Source organism: Nuphar pumila, chromosome 5 (genome assembly GCF_984573655.1).
Source record: "Nuphar pumila chromosome 5, dmNupPumi1.hap1.1, whole genome shotgun sequence".
NCBI lineage: Eukaryota > Viridiplantae > Streptophyta > Magnoliopsida > Nymphaeales > Nymphaeaceae > Nuphar > Nuphar pumila.
The window spans coordinates 93,514,890-93,535,868 of NC_143253.1; positions in this window are offsets into that span (position 1 = coordinate 93,514,890).

Below are 20,979 nucleotides of genomic sequence, written 5' to 3' on the forward strand. Positions count from 1 at the left end.
CTCGGTTCAAGCCAAAGACAAGAGGCAATGGTAGCATAAGATCAAAGGAAGTTTCATACAAGTCGCTCTGCTATTTTCCTATCACTCCTAGATTGCAACGATTGTATATGTCTTCAAGGACAGCTAAACACATGAGATGACATGCAAATAAAGTTTGACACGATGAAGACAAGATCACGCATCATGTTGACACTGAAGCTTGGAAGCACTTTGATCATACTCATTAGAACTTTGCAATGGAAGTGCAAAATGTTAGACTCGGTCTATGTACAGATAGATTTAATCCATTTGGGGGTAGATCAACTCCATACTCATGCTGGCCAGTATTTGTAACTCCATACAACCTTCCACCAAGCTTGTGTATGAAACGTCCAAATCTTTTCTTGTCGCTGTTGATCCCTGGTCCGACCTCACCTGGCCAAAATATTGATGTATATTTAAGGCCATTGATTGATAAAGTAAAAGTACTGTGGGATGACGGTGTTACCATGTATGATGCTCACAAAAAATAAAATTTCAATATGAAGGTCGTTGTTCTATGGACAATCAGTGACTTCCCTACATATGGTATGCTATTTGGTTGGAGCACACATGGGAGGTTGGCATGTTCGTACTGCATGGAGGATTCCAAAGTTTTTAGATTGACGCATGGAAGGAAGCCTTGCTGGTTTGAGTGCCATCGTCGATTTCTACCCAGCGACCATCCGTTTGGACGACAAAAGAATGCGTTTAGAGCAGGCACAACTGAAATAGAAGGTTCATCCACAAGATTATCTGGCATAGATATTCTAAGAAGATTGTGATACTTTCCAAATGTATTAACAGATGCCTGCAGTCTAACACCCTTCTGTGGATTTGGGAAAGATCACAATTGGACAAAGAAATCTATTTTTTGGGAACTACCATATTGGCCGACCCTATTAATACGACATAATTTGGATGTGATGCATGTAGAGAAAAATGTGTTTGATAATGTGTTCAATACAGTAATGAATGTTAAAGGGAAAACAAAGGATAATCCGAAGACCCATATGGATTTAAAAGTAATATGTAAAAGACCAAAATTGGAACTCAAAGAGCATAATGGCAAAGTAATGAAACCTAAGGCAAAGTACATGCTTGAACCTGATCAAATAAAGCATGTATGTCAATGGTTGAGACAATTGAGATTTCTGGATGGATATGTCTCTAACATTGCTCGGGCTGTGAAGATTGACGATGGACAGTTATATGGGTTAAAGAGCCATGATTGTCATGTCATTATGCAACGATTGATTCCCCTAGCATTCCATGATATGTTAGACAAACCTATATGGGGGGTATTGTGTGAGTCGAGTAGATTTTTTAGAACATTGTGCGCATTGGAAGTCGTAGTATCTGATGTAAATAATCTCGAGGACTCTGTCATCACCACTGTTTGTCTGCTAGAAAAGATTTTTCTGCCATCATTTTTCGATGTTATGGAACATTTGATTATACATTTGCCATATGAACTAAGGGTTGGTGGCCCTGTGCAATATCGATGGATGTACCAATTTGAAAGGTATATATTTTTTTATATTTGTCTCTTTAATGACAGATATTTCAAATTTGAAATGTATATTTTTGATAGATGCATGTTTGACCTCAAAAAAAAGGTTTGTAATAAAGCAAGAGTAGAAGGCTCTATTTGTGAGGCATACACTTTAGAAGAGATTTCAAATTTCTCATCTATGTACTTTGAACCTCATATTCCAACACGTTACACATGTCTGCCTCGTAACGATGATGGAGAACAAGTAACTGTAGCTGACAAGTTGTCGATATTTCAACCACTTGGGCATGCATTTGGTAGTTGCCGATCAAGGCTCTTGACAGATCGAGAGCAAGACGCAACACACATCTATATTCTTTTTAATTGCTCAGCGATCAACCCATACATCGAGTAAGTATATGTAGACGCAACACAATTATAAATCCTTTTATGTTCTATACGTGCATACATGGTTCGGTAATATAAGTATTTGTGATTTGCAAACGATTTAATCTGGAGTTGCGAAGAGAAATTTCACATCTCATTGATGCAGAAGTACAAAAAGAACGTGAAACTAAGTTTGTGGAGTGGTTGAAACAGTTGGTAAGGACACTAACATAAATTTTGTACTTGTAAACAACACTAAGTTACTTAATTGGTCGTGATCACAATCATTGTTTATGTATGTGCGTAGGTCCGCCATGCTGATGTTAAAGATCAAAGAATATGTGATTTAGAAAATGGTCTGACCAAAGTTGTGCAATGCTACAACAGGTACATCGTAAATGGTTATCGATTTCATACAAAAGATTATGGTATAAACAAATCAACGATGAATAGTGGCGTGTGTGTCAAGGGTAGCAACTACGGTGAAAATGAACATGATTACTACGGTGTTATAGAGGAAATAATGGAGTTGACTTACTTAGGCATAAATAATAGGGTAACTTTATTCAAGTGTCATTGGTTTGATCCAACTGCAACAAGACTCGACAAAGCCTCAGGCATTGTGGAGGTGAATCATAAATCAAGGTTTGGAACATATGAACCATTCATATTAGTCTCGCAAGCTCAACAGGTTTATTATACTTCATATCCGAGTATAAAAAAGTCAGATAGAAATGAATGGTTGGCAGTTTGCAAGGTGAAGTCCAAACTATACCCTGAGTATGATCAGTTACAGGAAGACAAGTTAGCTGAAGACAGTGATTACTATCAATCAGATGATATCTATGACTTTTCTTATGGTCACGATGTTGTGCATGATATGCATGTCATATCTCAATTGGCCGATGAAACATTCATAGAAGAATGTGATCCAAATGATATACCAAGTGGATGGGTAAACAATGAAGAAGAAGAAGAAGATGAAAGTCAAACAAATGACGAGGAAGAATTCTCTAGATAGTGAGCAAAATCTTGTAATACAAACCTCTATTTGAATGCATTGCAATACTTGATGTGAATGATTTGAATTATTTTTATGTATTGTAATACTTGATGTGAATGAATGAGTTGTATTGCAATACTTGATGTGAATGATTTGAATTATTTAAATGTATTGTAATACTTGATACGAATGATTTGAATGCATTGCAATACTTGATGTGAATGATTTCAATTATTTTTATGTATTGTAATACTTGATGCGAATGAATGAGTTGTATTGCAATACTTGATGTGAATGATTTGAATTATTTGAATATATTGTAATACTTGATGTGAATGATTTAAATGCATTGCAATACCTGATGTGAATGATTTGAATGCATTGCAATACTTGATGTGAATGACTTGAATGTATTGTAATACTTGATGTGAATGACTTGAATGCATTGTAATACTTGATGTGAATGACTTGAATGTATTGTAATACTCGATGTGAATGATTTAAATTATTTGAATGTATTGTAATACTTGATGCGAATGATTTGAATGCATTGCAATACTTGATGTGAATGATTTGAATGCATTGCAATACTTGATGTGAATGACTTGAATGTATTGTAATACTTGATGTGAATGACTTGAATGTATTATAATACTTGATGTGAATGACTTGAATGTATTGTAATACTTGATGTGAATGACTTGAATGTATTGTAATACTTGATGTGAATGATTTGAATTATTTGAATGTACTGTAATACTTGATGCGAATGATTTGAATGCATTGCAATACTTGATGTGAATGATTTGAATGCATTGCAATACTTGATGTGAATGACTTGAATGCATTGTAATACTTGATGTGAATGACTTGAATGTATTGTAATACTTGATGTGAATGACTTGAATGTATTGTAATACTTGATGCAAATGAATGGGTTGTATTGTACTTTATGTGAATGATTTGAATTATTTGAATGTATTGTAATACTTGTTGCGAATCATTTGAATGTATTGCAATACTTGATATGAATGATTTGAATGTATTGTAGTACTTGATGCGAATTATTTGAATGTATTGTATGACATTTGTTATTTGTTAGAATATGGTTCGTGGAGGTTACAGTGGTCGTTCATCCAGTAGTAGCCAGGCCGACCCTTCATCTTCACGGGCTTCTGTGATAGGTATATCATTTAACTAATTGGATGCTTGATTAGTTGAAATGCACATTCTGAGAATTTCTAACGTATTTTTTTTACAGATGATGTTTCGTCTGTACACGACCCACCTACACCAGTTGATCACACAAGTCAGGAGCCAACACAGGATGCAGGGTTTTCTCAGTCTGGCATAAGAAGACTCATTCGAATAGTGTATATCGATAATCGATCATAAGTATTTCGTTTTCAATTATTTCATATGTTATAAATATTTTATATTGATATTTACTGTGTACCAATTCATATACAGCACGAGGTTTGAGCCACAAGAAGTAGTACACGAGATTAGGAATTCACTTCTTCAACATCTACCAAGACCAGTCGCTCAATGGAAATAGTATCCAAAAGAGGTGATAGATAGATTATGGTCCTCATTCACAGTGTACAGTTGTTTCTCATAGTTAATGTGTTTCATATTTAATTTTTTTTTTAGTCATGTCTACTAACTTTCTGAAAATATTTGTAGGCTTCAAATCACTTTGCAACTACAATGGAGGAAAATGATGCAAGGAAGGTGTGACAGAATGTGGCTGCCAATCGATTTGCAGACATGCTGCACAATACGAAGACTGCAGCAAAAAAAGCATCTGGCGGAATAGATGATCCACTACAGTGGAAAAGCCATGGCCCTATTACTATCAGGAGAGATTATTGTGATGGAATATGTGACAAGTGGGTGGGGGATGCATTTCGAAATCGTTTTGCGAAGGCTGTACAAAATCGAGTGAAAATGCCTGAAGCCCATCTACACACAGGTGGATCTAAGACATTTGGGAGCCACCTAAAGAAAATGGTAACTCATCAATATATAATATTAATTTTATAAGTATTGTTGCAAACTTGTTAATTAAATCTTTTATCATTTAACTTCGCAGGAAGCAGAAAAAGGAGGCATTGTACCATATAAGGATGTGTTTGTTGAAACACATAAACGAAATACCACAGAAGACTTCGTATCAGAGAAGGCGAGAATGACAACGGTATGTATTTATTCTATTAATAATCATTGCAATATGCAAGTTATCATAATGTTATCATTAATTATTAATGCATACTTTAAACATTATTTTGTAGGAGGCATATAAGCAACAAATGGTAGAGCGATATGGCGATGACGCTACTCAGCATCCATCATTTGATCCTGCAGCATGGGTGATTGCAACAGGTGAACCCAAAAAAGGGTCGTGTGTTCGGGTTTGAGAGTAATATGAATACTTCACTTGTTATTGCTTCTTCCAGTTATGGCTCACAGACTTCTTCCGTCGACATAAGCTCCAAGCAGCAGCCTATTCTTTCCGGTGATGATGTACGTCAGATCGTTAAGGACACAATGCGTGACTACTTCCATGAAACCGTCGCTCACGTTTTTCGAGCTGAGTTCAACAGTTTTTTGCTGAACAGGGAAACTTCTATTGCAGGTCTCTCTCAGGTATGAAAGTTTCATGCAATATATTGCATGTCGTTAGATTTCATGTAACTTTGATTGCCTTAACATATTCAGTTTTTTTGACTGCCTTAGAACACATATGAGCATGCTATAATCACATATTCAGTTTTTTTGACTGCCGTAGAACACATATGAGCATGCTAGAATCACATATACAGCTTTTTGCCTGCCTTAGAGCACATATGAGCATGGTAGAATCACATATAGAGTTTTTTTGACTGCCTTAGAACACATATGAGCATGCTATAATCACATATTCAGTTTTTTGACTGTCTTAGAACACATATGAGCATGATCAAATCACATATATAGCTTTTTGCCTGCCTTAGAGCACATATGAGTATAGTAGAATCACATATGGAGTTTTTTGCCTGCCTTAGAGCACATATGAGCATGCTATAATCATATAAAGTTTTTTTGACTGCCTTAGAACACATATGAGCTTGCTATAATCACATATTCAATTTTTTGACTGCCTTAAAACACATATGAGCATGCTAGAATCACATATAGAGTTTTTTTTACTGCCTTAGAACACATATCATTCATGATAGAATCACATATAAAGTTTTTTGCTTTGCCTTAGAGCACATATGAGCATGATAGAATCACATATAGAGTTTTTCTGACTGCCTTAGAACACATATGAGCATGCTATAATCACATATTCAGTTTTTTGACTGCCTTAGAACATATATGAGCATGATCGAATCACATATATAGCTTTTTTACCTACCTTAGAGCATATATGAGCATGGTAGAATCACATATAGAGTTTTTCTAACTGCCTTAGAACACATATGAGCATGATATAATCACATATAGAGTTTTTTTACTGCCTTAGAACACATATCATTCATGATAGAATCACATATAGAGTTGTTTGCCTGCCTTGGAGCACATATGAGCATGATAGAATCACATATAGAGTTTTTTTACTGCCTTAGAACACATATGAGCACATGATAGAATCACATATAATGTATAATTTATTTCAATATATTTTGTTTATCAATACTGACTGTTCTTTTCTTGTGTAGGTTGCTAGCGATAATCAGCATAGCGGAGCTGAAGGGACAGATCAAGGCAATGAACAAGAAGACGCACAAAATCTTGGCGATGATTAGATTAATGTGTTGAATTTGTTCTATTTTTTTTTTCGAAAATGTAATTGTTGAATTGTAAATAACTAAACTTGTTAATTTTAAAGTGGAACGATTAATTGTTTTAGTTTCCTTTTATATGAAATTTTATGTGTACTTTGTTTTTTATTTACAGGAAATATAAATTGTAGCGTTCTCGATATTTAATTTTCAAATTATTTTTTTTAATTTTTTTTCTTGTTTGTGACAGATTAGCGACAGATATATCCGTCGCTATACATATAATTTAGCAAGGGCTTAGCGACGACTTTAAATCCGTCGCTAAGCCGAGGTCGTCGTTTAGTACCGGCGGATTTGCGACGGAATTCGTCATTCGTTATTCTGTCGCAATTAGCGACAAAACTGGTGACGGATTTATTCTGTCGCCAGTTAGCGTAAAAAAATTCACGACGTAAGCTATCCGTCACTAAGCCGGTTAGCGATGGAATAGCGACAGAATGAGGTCGTTGCTAATCCACTGCTTTGTTGTAGTGTTAAAGAATTATGAATTCATGAACTTTACTATTTAATCATTTATCTGCATATTAAATATTGAACTTTGTACAATGTGATTGATACATATTATGCAAGCTTAGTGTGTTGTATATTTGTGTTATCTGTGTGAATCTTACGAAGACTCTTCAAAGTCTCATATTTTTAAAATAAAATATTTTCAGGTAACTTGTGATATGATGGAGCGAATGCAAGATATTGTGAGTATGTTGTGTAAGATTGATGATTTTGAGATCCCGAGGGCTATCTGTTAAACTTTAATTTGATAATTATTTGACTATTGAATTGTCATTTTTTTTACGGATGCTTGAATGATTTGTTAATTAGAATAAACTATTCAATATTTTAAATAATTTCTTTTGTGGGTGGTTGAATGAGTGTTTTTCAAAAATGTAATGCGTCTGCGAGGTTTAACCAAAAATCCAGCATGTTAAATTGATTTCAAATCAATATTTTATGTTGTGTTTACTCAACGTAAATAAAGATATTTGGATTTTGTCATTTGGATGCTTTTATCTCAAACTTTGTTCTAAAGAGCTAATAAACATCGGTGCATGCACAGGCTGGCTCTTTAGAACTTAATTTGGTTAAGGCAATGTCAATGATGAAATAATTAAATTAATAATTCTTTTATATAATGGTTCAATCAGTTTATTAATGATAGTTCATACTAGATTTGGTACTAGAAAGCTAACACACACTCGCGTTTGCACTTAGGCGGGTCGTCTAGTATTTGCTACAGTTGGAACATGTTCGTTGATGAAACCGTTGCATTATTACATATTAAAAAAAAAAAGAAATCAATAATATTTTACCTTTGAAAAAAAAATTACTGATATTTTTGAGTTGAAATTTGTCGGACCGTTATCACTAGTATGCCTATCGAAATCATGAGCTGATACATGTAAGTTCCACATCCAAGTGGTAGTATCAGCCCTTAGTTAATCCTCGAAAAATGGCTGGGTCTAGCCCATTCTTTGAATGGAGTTTTTATGGGATCCCTATCCACCAAAATCTTTTCTGGTTGGAACAAATGAATTATCATTGAATCATCTTCTTTTCGAGGTTCAATAGGGACAAGCATATAATTTCATGCATTTTTATCTGTTGGTTTAGCCGCGTGTGTAAGTGGGAGGACATGGTTCAATTCTCACCATAAAATACAAAAAAAAACTTCTTATTTTAAACAAACAAGCTCAAACTCAGCTTGTCTGGCGAGGGAACGTTCATCCTAAACCCAAGCTTGAGTTGGCTCTGAATCTAAATGAGCCAAGCCCCAACATCTTGAGCTTGGCTCTCGTTCGCAGTTGTGAAAAAAATTCAAAACCAATGGGCTGCATGCACAGTTTTTACCTCCCGGAAGGTCTATCTAAGATCTACCTGCTACCCGGATTTGGGTTTTTCAATGTAATAAATCAAAAAAATGGGATGGGGGCATGGCATGCACAATTAGTAGACCTCTCTCTCTCTAGTTTATATGTATAATTACTGAACGTCGCTGGGCCTTGAACTGAATAGAGGGTGTTCAAGCTCAGCTCATTTCTTGTGCTAAGGCTAGACAAGCTTGAGATCATGACCCAAGCAAATTGAGCTACGCACGAGCTAGCTCATTTAAAAAAAAATACTTTTCAGAGTTAAAAATAATAAAATTTAGACTCTAAATCTACTAAACCAATTTTCAACTGGCTGATTAATAAATTAAATAACCCTTTCAAACTTGTAACCAATTGTATTCCAACTCCAAACTTATTGCCTGCAAGTCAAGCACTTCAACAATCTACACTCTATGATATGAAAAATATGTGTTATTAATTTACAAGCCTATAACAGCCGAGTCGAGCCGAACATTAGTTGTCTGTGTTTGGCTTGCCGAGCATATTTCACGAGTTAAACATGGGCCGAACCACGAGCAGCTCGTCTTGTTTCCCAGCCCTAGACCTCCCTCTCTCTCTCTCTCAAAAAGCCCGGTGGGACCAATGAGGATGCCTTAATCAACTAGTGGGTGGATCTATATCTTAGGAGGGACAACTACCGTTGGTAAGAAAGCATTCCTTACAAAATATTCTTGACCTTAATCTCTCTGTGGAGACAAAAGGCCTTCACACCATATGGATTTTAGAAATCCAAACAGTGCATGTTTGACATAACGTGAAACGTGGCCGGGTTCTTGAACAGTAGAAAGGCTGTTCATGAATTTAGTCACATTTGCAGCATGCCCAAAAATACCCAAGGATTTGATTAGATCAAAAAGTTCTACTTTACACTAAAAAAGATCAAATCCTTTTGTCTATATCTCAATGTTGTCAATATGCAAAACCTCTATTTGATGGCTATACAGGGTTTCAACCAATGTTGTCAAAATCGTATTGGCTATCGAATGGTTTGGCCAGCGAGTCATGTGAATCAGACGATACCGATTCTCAAGTAAATCGTTTTTGAATCAGCTAAAAATATTTTGTGTCAATCATGTGTTAAAATCATTAAAATATTATTTAAAAGAATACATTTTAAGCACTTTTAGTCATGGGCCCCAAGTCCAATCATGTACAGTATATTATGTAAATACACATACATTGGAATCATTTGTTGGTCAACAAACGCCCTTCCTAATAACCTGTTCTGTTTTTGTAGATTAGGGTCCACAAGGAAGACAGATTTCTCAAGGGCTCCAAATTTCAACCTTCCTGGTTTTCCTTACTCAAAACCCTTTTTTATTTTATGTGGATTGGTTTATCTTGGTAAGATATGATATTCTCAGCAACCTAAAAAAATAAAACCTTTATTCTTCAACAGTCTAAGTTGCTAGAATACATATTCACACCTCTATTCAAACACAAACAGAGCCATGAGAAGACAGACTAGCGAAGATACGAAAATCCATTTGATGTTCCTTTTCTTTTTATTAATTTGGAAATACCATCTTGTTCACTCTCAAGATCTTTGGTATAAAAACCATAAAATCCCCGTACCTACTAGTGAGTGTACCCACATTCAGCAATTCCTGTGAAGGATTTGCCCCCTTAGGTTTCGAACTTATGATGTCCTTTTAGCATAGTAACTTTCAAAGGTTGCCCTACTAGATGAGCGGAGTCCTTATATAGTCCAATAAAATCCAAAGCAGTATCTAATGCTTGTTATTAGGTTAACTTAATTTTATTATTAGCGAAAGGTAATTAAGGCAACCTACTATAGAAGTTCGCGACGAGTAGAGAATGACAAGAGCTATGTCACAGGGACACGCCGTTTTGGCTGTGTCACTGGTGACACAAGTGGACACCCCGACTCCGAACCCTGACAGTTACAGTATTATTTTAATATTTTTAAAATAATATTTTATTGCATTTAAATTTTATTTTTATACAAAGCCTTTTTTAATGCTAAAATATTCAAAAATGTTTTTTATGGATTAAAAAAAAAAACCGTGTCTTCGTGTTCCATTTTTTTTTTTTAAAATGAACTTTCGAATCCAATCATTGTGACATAGATAATCATTGTGAGCTGAAACTAAACCGAATTCCAAATTTCAATTGTTACTTGACAAAATTTTGCTAAAAAAAGTATGAATAGAATAAAGTCATCATAATCATTGTGTGAATTCTTTAAAATGTCGACTTTGAATTCTTGTATGAACCAACGTCATATTTTCTTCCACACCAAAACACAAATCTGACCAAATGTCAACATTGTTGACTTTTTATAACTGATGTTACTTAAATATTATAAGTTTTTATATTCAACAAAGTAGCGCGGAAGAGACACCATCATTCTATCTTTTGAAACCTGCTCGTGCGGTCTGGCCTAAGATCGATATTTCTTGGATAGGGTTCTTTGCTAATGTAGCGGCAAGTTACCTTGCCCTTGTAAGCTGATTTCCTCTAGACGATCTCTCATCGTCTATTATGATTTCTGATAATACTTCATTTTCAAAAAAAAAAAAAACTTATGACACACCGTCATCTCTCTCTCTCTCTCTCTCTCTCTCTCTCTCTATATATATATATATATATATATATATAGAGAGAGAGAGAGAGAGAGAGACACTCATCCCTATGGCCACATTGATTTGATATAGATTTAATATATGATTTTCAGTTCAATAGTTGTATGCCTTGCTATCCCCAAATATTAACCTTATATATATAGGGTTAATCTTGGTTACTAACGATGGTACGGATCTAACAAGGTAGAAAGCATAGGTTTTGTTTGCTAAGGATCTTGGATCTGAGGCAAAAATGTGAACTTTTGAGTCATGAAATCTTGGCACATTGTGGGTATTGATTTTTGGACCCCTTTAAAAACCTAATCATTTGACATAATATCATGATTCAAAACAAGTATGGTTCAAAACAAACCATGCAGAAATCTTTAAAAATTAGAAATTTTTTAAGTAGCCAATATTAACCCTATATGTAGAGAGAGAGTAAGAGAAAATGGTAACTACCTACCAATTTTCTAGCTAACCACCAATCTACCATGAGTGAACAGGTGATTTCAGGTTGCTTTTTACAAAAAAAAAAACACTGCAGGTGGATTCGGCATGGTTGATTTGCTAGGAAATGATACTTGGATCATATTTTTTTTGATAAAAAAAATGACTTTTTAACCCTTGAATATTTATAAAAAACTTAGACAGTTAATTTTTAAACCATATAAAAACTTATCTGTGTATGAGAATTGGACAATCTAAGAGTGGATTCTTATAAAATCAAGCATATGGAACAATTTGTACAGCCAAATGTGAAAAAAAACGGGTGGGTGTTGTGTGTTCTCCCCGAAACACAAATTCACGTGTTTCGGTGTGTACGGAAGAATATCTTGGGACCCGCGATAATTCATATGTCAATGTTGCCCACAATGACTTTATAATAAAATAACATATAAAAAAGGTAGATATGCTTTTGACTGAAATGTTCTCCCATAAGATAGACATGCATTGGACGAAAATGTCCTCCCGCTCCCCATATATAGATTTGCATGTTCCGCCTTTGTTTTTAGCTTGTGCTACAACACATAGCCGCCTTCTCGTTCCTACCTTGTGTTAGATAGAAAAAATTTCTTGGCTCGTTCCTACCTCGTGGAGATAACTATAAATCGAACGACCGGTTCGATCATTGGTGGGTGTCAAAGGGAGATTTGTCGGCCATCTCTTTTTACAGTCTTCTCTTCTTCTTCATTTTCGTTAGGCAGTATGAAAAAAAGCAATGACGCACAAACATTCCAACAAGTGTCATTAAAGCGTCGTGAGTACCTTTCCATGTTATCATGTTATTGTTGAAGAACGTATGTCATTGTGAGTGTCAGTAAGGCATTGTTTTGTTATTGCAGGTAGATTATATTGTTTCAACACTTGGAAACTTGAAGATATTTGTAAGGTGGTGGGATCTCCTGACAAGAATGCTTGGTTACAGATGCGAGCAAGGGCCTCTACCCCATCCGGTATCGTTCATTCACTGAGTATATGCAATATAACCAAATCGCGGTTGTAGTAACATGTATATCGATTTGTGAGATATTGTTTTGTTTGTTAATATCGATTTGTAATATATTATGCTGAATTACCGAATATCGATTTATAAGATATTATGTATTTTCTAGTGTCGATTTGTGAGATATTGTTTTTTTTGTTTATATCGATTTGTAATATATTATGTTGAATTGTCGTATAACGATTTGTAAGCTATTATGTGTTTTCTAGTGATGATTTGTGATATATTGTTTTGTTTGTTAATATCGACTTGTAATATATTATGCTGAATTGTCGTATATCAATTTGTAAGATATTATGTATTTTCTATTGTCGATTTGTGAGATATTATTTTGTTTGTTAATATCGATTTGTAATATATTATGTTGAATTGTCGTATATCGATTTGTAAGATATTATGTGTTTTCTACTGTCGATTTGTGGGATATTATTTTGTTTGTTACTATTGATTTGTAATATATTTTGCTGAATTGTCGTATATCGATTTGTAAGATATTATGTGTTTTCTATTGTCGATTTGTGAGATATTGTTTTGTTTGTTAATATCGATTTGTAATATATTATGTTGAATTGTTGTATATCGATTTGTAAGATATTTTGTGTTTTCTATTGTCGATTTATGAGATATTATTTTGTCTGTTACTATCGATTTGGAATATATTTTGCTGAATTGTCGTATATTGATTTGTAAGATATTATGTGTTTTCTATTGTCAATTTATGAGATATTGTTTTGTTTGTTAATATCGATTTGTAATATATTGTGTTAAATTGTTGTATATCGATTTATAAGATATTTTGTGTTTTCTATTGTCGATTTGTGAGATATTATTTTATTTGTTACTATCAATTTGTAATATATTTTGTTGAATTGTCCTATATCGATTTATAAGATATTATGTTGAATTATCGTATATCGATTTATAATATATTATTCTGAATTATCGTATATCGATTTGTAAGATATTATGTATTTTCTTGTGTCAATTTGTGAGATATGATTTTGTGTGTCAATATCGATTCGTAAGCTATTATGCTTAACTAATCGGTAGCTGTTGTTATATGTATCTTGAATAAATTGTAGTAAACATATGCGTTGGCTAACGCAAATTGATATTTTGCTAATGACAGTGTTGAGCATATCAACTAGTTGCAGTGAAGATGATGTATCTCAATCATTGAAAAGTCATGGAGCAATGGGCATCCGTACTATTGACGCACCTGAAAAATTGAATATATGCCCTAATGATACACATGATAAGAAGGGTGCAGGCATTGGATTCACTCTTGACTTGAATATTCCAGCAAACAAAATGCAATTTTATAATGAGGTAGACGATCATGACAGTGCACTTGATAAAGGTGCAGGCACCTCAAGTCTACATGATAGTACACTTGACTCTATTCCCGTAGACGGAATGCAGTTTAATAATGAGGAAGCTGCATACAAATTTTACAATGATTATGCCTTAAAAGTTGGCTTCAGTGTTAGAAGGTATTCTTGGGCAAAAAATGCACAGGGTATCGTGGTGAGAAAGGCATATGTTTGTTCTAAGCAAGGTTGGAAGAAGTCAAGTGAAAATCCAACAAGGAGCAAGCCAGATTTAAGATACGTCTGTCCACCGAGAATGGTGTTAAGAAGACTTTCGAATGAAAAATATGTAGTTTGTACTTTAATCAATGATCATAACCATGAATTAGCCGCTTCATTTATGACTCCTATGTTAAGGTCACACCGTAAAGTAACTGCAGTGCATGCTGTAATTGCTGAAATAGCTGATAGCGCCGGCATTGCACCAAGGAAGACATACAATTTCTGTACGCACGTAGATGGTGGTCGCGAGAATGTACCATTCACTTCTATGGATCTAAGAAACCACTTGAGAAGGAAGATGACAGAAAACATGAAGAATGGAGGAATATGTTCTTGGTTAATTACCTACAGAAAAAATCAAACATTGACCTTGGTTTCTTTAGTGCAATGCAACTGGATGAAGATGGGTATGTTGTGAATATGTTTTGGGCATATTCAAAGTCAAGAGTGGATTATGAATGCTTCAATGATGGACTTATTTTTTATATGATAGTGAAGATTAATACGGAACAGTAGCCATTTGCGCAGTTTATCGAAGTGAACCATCACTCACGGAGTTGCATATTAGGCAGCGCTTTTTTGTATGACCAAACAAAGGAAACCTTTGAGTGGTTGTTCAATGTATTTACACAGGCAATGAACGGAAAGCACTCTGGACCTGTACTTAAAGATGGTGATCATGCAATTGCAGCTGCAATGTCTCATGTATGGCCATATGCACATCATCGCCTATGTTTATGGCATATCTTTCAAAATGCAACAAAAAACATAAGACACATTTTTAATCAGAAGACAGGGTTTGATAAAAAGTTTAGATAGTCCGTACTTAAGAGCATATACGAGGTCACTATTATGTCTGATTGGGAGCAAATGATTCAGATGTACGACCTTGAAGACTGTGTGTGGTTACAACATTTATATGCAGACAAAGAGAAGTGGGCATTGGCATATGGAAGACAATACTTTTGTGTATGTATGATAAGCACACAAAGAGCTGAATCTATGCATGCCACACTGGAAAAAAACCTTGTATTCATGTTTAATAATGTTTCATTTCATGAAACAATATGAATTATTTGTAGATGGTCTTAGACAGAATGAGCTAGAACAATATTGAAATGCTTCAACACCCACTCTGTAACTTTGGGCATGAAAATATTGACGTGATCTGCAGATATGTATACACTAACTATATTTAAATGGACTAAGAAGGAGGTTATACAGGTCATGAATTGCAACATAGAAGGACGTATGCAATATAGGAATATGCACAAATACTATGTTGTATGGGAGGGCAAAGAGCATCCAAAAAGTCAAGAAGCACATGTTACACACAATGTTGACAACAGAATAGTTGAATGTACGTGCAAAATGTTTGAATTCAAAGGTATTTTATGTCATCATACATTAAAGGCACTTAATCAAGAGAAGATACAAGAAATACCTGAGTCGTATATAATGCGAAGATGGATGAGACAAGCAAAGATTGAACTGCTAGATACAAATAATGTCAGTACATCTAGTGTTGATGAGAAGTGTTAGATAGCCTCCTGTTACCAACAACTATGTAGGTCACTTATGCATGTTGCAAATTTGGCATCAAAAAGCGAAAAAGCCTATGTATGTATGAGAAAAGTGTCAAAAAAATTACTTGAAAAAGTGCAGTTAATTTACCATGAGTCTGTTGCGGCTCGTAAAGACCAATCTAAGAAAATGAGATCGAACAACATAGGTGAAAATCATGCTTCCCTTGACCCTTGTGAGAAGTTGCGCCGAAGCGTAAACTTCATCTTTGACAAGTTAGGAGTAAAAGTTGTAGATTATGATAGAAATATTCACCTAGCGAAGGGTATCAAAAGGAAACATGCCTCTGATCGCAATCGTCGAAGGACAAAGGGTGCATTTGAATTGGTTGGCAAGAAAATGTCTAAGAAACAATCAAGCCCTTCTCATGAACATGTATGTAATACAATATATTTCTTCCCATGTAAATTGTATTACGTGCAACCTATCAATATCTAACTTGTGTAATTTCTAACATATAGCAATACCATACAGACGTGCACTACAATGTTGGAACCTGCAATTCACCTGACCTATTTGAGTGAAACGATGGCATGAGTTTGACAAGTCTTTTGGTATATAACAATTTTGGGAGGATGTTTGCATTTTTTGTTGAACTTAATGTAGTGTCTGATATTGTTCTGTTTTATGACAGGATCTGTTCAATTCAAAAGTGAGCATCGCAATACAAGAATCGCTTGTGGATTCTTTAGTTACAAAATAGTTGTAGTATTTAACTTTCATATCTTACAAATCGTTGTAATGTTTAGCATTCCATAATCTTTGTTGTAGTTCTATAATTTTTTTTTGTAAATCAATAATTATTTGTTGTAATTCTATAATTCTTTGTTGTAAATTGATAATTCTATGTTGTAATGTTATAATTCTTTGTTGTAAATTGATAATTCTATGTTGTAATGTTATAATTCTTTGTTGTAATTCTATAATAGAAATCATACTACAAATATCATAAAAATCGATACTAGAAAACACATAATATCTTACAAATCGATATACAGCAATTGAGCATAATATATTACAAATCGATATACGGAAATTCAACATAATAGCCTATAAATAAATATTAACAAGCAAAACCATATCTCATAAATCGATACTTAAAAACACATAATATCTTACAAATTAATGTACGATAATTCAGCATAATATATTACAAATCGGTATACGGCAATTCAGCATAATGTTCTACAAATCGATATACGGTAATTCAGCAAAATATATTATAAATCAATAGTAACAAACAAAACAATAACTCACAAATCTATAATAGAAAATACATAATATCTTGCAAATCGATATACGGCAATTCAGCAAAATATATTATAAATCGATAGTAACAAACAAAATAATATCTCACAAATCGACAGTAGAAAACACATAATATCTTACAAATTGATATACGACAATTCATCATAATATATTACAAATCGGTATACAGCAATTCAGCATAATATCTTACAAATTGATATACGGTAATTTAACATATTATCCTACAAATCGATATAGGGAAATTTAGCAAAATATATTACAAATCGATAGTAACAAACAAAACAATATCTCACAAATCGACAATAGAAAACACATAATATCTCACAAATCGATATACGAAAATTCAACATAATATATTACAAATCGATATTAACAAACAAAACAATATCTCATAAATCGACAATAGAAAACATATAATATCTTACAAATCGATATATGACAATTCAGCATAATATATTATAAATCGGTATACGGCAATTCAGCATAATATCCTACAAATCGATATACGGTAATTCAGCAAAATATATTACAAATCGATAGTAACAAACAAAACAATATCTCACAAATCGACAATAGAAAACACAAAATATCTTATAAATCGATATATGACAATTCAACATAATATATTACAAATCGATATTAACAAACAAAACAATATCTCACAAATCAACAATAGAAAATACATAATATCTTACAAATCGATATACGACAATTCAGCAAAATATATTACAAATCGATAGTAACAAACAAAACAATATCTCACAAATCGATAATAGAAAACACAAAATATCTTACAAATCGATATACGAAAATTCAGCATAATATATTACAAATCGATATTAAACAATTCATGTGAGGTATAGTGAATTAGAACATGGTCTACTCAATGCATTTGTTCATCTGCGTGGTTTTTAGTTTGTAGTGTATTGTCAACCTTTTCTATCTTTTGCTTTAGCTAATGTTCAGTTTAAGACAGAGGGAAGATGATGATTTTGAATACGAAGTGTTATTGACATGATCGCGGGTAAGAATCGAGGAACCTCCATCTTCTCCACCCTCTGTTTTGTTGTTGTCTTATCGCAACACACCAACATTGTCAAAGAAACCCATGCTGGAGGAGCCAACCCCACCAAGAAAGCGGTTGCAGTTGAAATTGGAGCCACCATCTTCCCCACTTCAGTCTTCTCCTCCAAGATTATCGTACCATAAAGCCTCGTTGTCGAGGAGATCCATGTTGGAGGAGCCTCCAAGAAGGCGGTCTGTGAGATTGCAGAAGCCCCCACGTTCACTATTAGCATCTCTTCTGTGCTTTCCATATCACTAATTCTTTGTTGTAAATCGATAATTATTTGTTGTAATTCTATAATTCTTTGTTGTAAATCGATAATTCTTTGTTGTAATGTTATAATTCTTTATTTTAATTCTACAATAGAAATCATACTACAAATATCATAAAAAATGACACTAGAAAACACATAATATCTTACAAATCGATATACAGCAATTGAGCATAATATATTAAAAATTGATACAAAAATTTAACATAATAGCTTACAAACCGATATTAACAAACATAACCATATCTCACAAATTGATACTAGAAAACACATATTATCTTACAAATCGATATATGGCAATTCAATATAATATATTAAAATTTGATATTAAGCAATTCAGCATAATATCTTACAAATCGATATACAGCAATTTAGCATAATATATTACAAATCAATATTAATAACCAAAACAATATCTCACAAATCGATACTAGAAAACACATATTATCTTACAAATCGATATACAACAATTTAGCATAATATATTATAAATCGTTATACAATAATTCAACATAATATCCTATAAATCGATATACGGCAATTCAGTAAAATATATTACAAATCGATATTAACAAACAAAGTAATATCTCACAAAATGACACTAGAAAACACATAATATCTTATAAATCGATATATGGCAATTCAGCATACTATATTATAAATCGATATTAAGCAATTCAGCATAATATCTTACAAATCGATATACGGCAATTCAGCATAATATATTATAAATCGATATTAACAACCAAAACAATATCTCACAAATCAATACTGAAAAACACATATTATCTTACAAATCGATATACGACAATTCAGCATAATATATTACAAATCGGTATACATCAATTCAGCATAATATCCTACAAATTGATATACGACAATTCAGCATAATATATTACAAATTGATATTAACAAAAAAAAACACTATCTCACAAAATGACACTAGAAAATACATAATATCTTACAAATTGATATACAGGAATTCAACATAATATATTATAAATCGATTTTAACAACCAAAACAATATCTCACAAATTGACACTAGAAAACACATAATATCTTACAAATCGATATACGGCAATTCAGCATAATATGTTACAAATCGATAATAACAAACAAAACAATATCTCACAAATCGATACTAGAAAACACATAATATCTTACAAATCGATATACGGTAATTCAGCATAATATATTATAAATCGATATTAACAAACAAAACAATATCTCACAAAAATCGATATAATATCCTATAAATTATTAGATGTGTCGATTTGCAAGATATTTGTATTATGATTTTAAAATGTGTTCCTGCGGAATTTATATTGTTGCGATTTGGGCGCTTGAGGTGGCAATTTGCATATTCAACATACGTGTGCCAGGTTCATAATTTTGGTTTATGGATCAATATGAATTTTGTACATTGTCTTACAAAATTTATTACAAATGTCTGTACACCAAAAATTTGGAAATTGAAAGTTGAACCAAAAATTGTTATCTCTCTCTCTCTCTCAACAGTAGAATGTAACCCTCTTCATATTATCTTTGAGAACAGGTAGACATTTAAAATGACTTCCTCTTACTCCTGGGGGCATCGCGTCCTTCGTAGCTTTCTAGGTAATCTTACAGTCTGGGTTTTTGTATCTTCTTCAACTAGAAAATCCTTCAATTTTTGCATAGTTCTGTGCGGAATCCAGGTATATCATCCTGAAAAAAAAACCGAAAGTCTTACCAATATAAAAATGTAGTCACCAATAATATAGGATGATAAAACATGTTTAAGTATATTCTGGTGCCTGTCCATAGTATATTGCTTCAATATACTTTATTACAAAGATGCCATAATCGACACCATTATTTTGTAAAAGAGCATCATCTGCGGCGTGAAGCCTCCATGGGCCAATGTTGATACCCAACATGTCTCTGAAAAATCCAACTTGTGATTTATGCAAAAGCAAGTAAATTCTGGGTCACGGTACAAGATATGGTAATCTTAAAGATAGAAACTTACCAAATGCATAATGTCACGATCTACACCAATGTCATAGTCCAAGGAGTTGTATAGCCATATTTTTTGTTCTCGTACATCCAACACGTATAAGACCCAATGCTTTTTCAATTGCTATAATGTAGGAATCAATATCTGCAAATTGATTATAAAATATATTAAAAAATGGATATGGAAATGCATACTGATGCCATAAAAATTGATGTTAAGAATCAGAACAAGATCTTAAATAGATTTAACATCTTACAAATCGATATGGTCACAAACCTTTTCACTTGAACAAAAGTTTGTCATTTGGTCATCGTTATCCCAGTATTGTATTCCGTCTAGAAATCCAGCCTCGTATGTCATTCAGCAGACAATACTCTGATGAACGAAACAGTAATAATAGTAAGTTTAAAACACGAGAGTACATTAGTAAATAAAAAAAAAATTAAACATATAAGATAATAGATAGACCATAAAATAAGGGGTGACG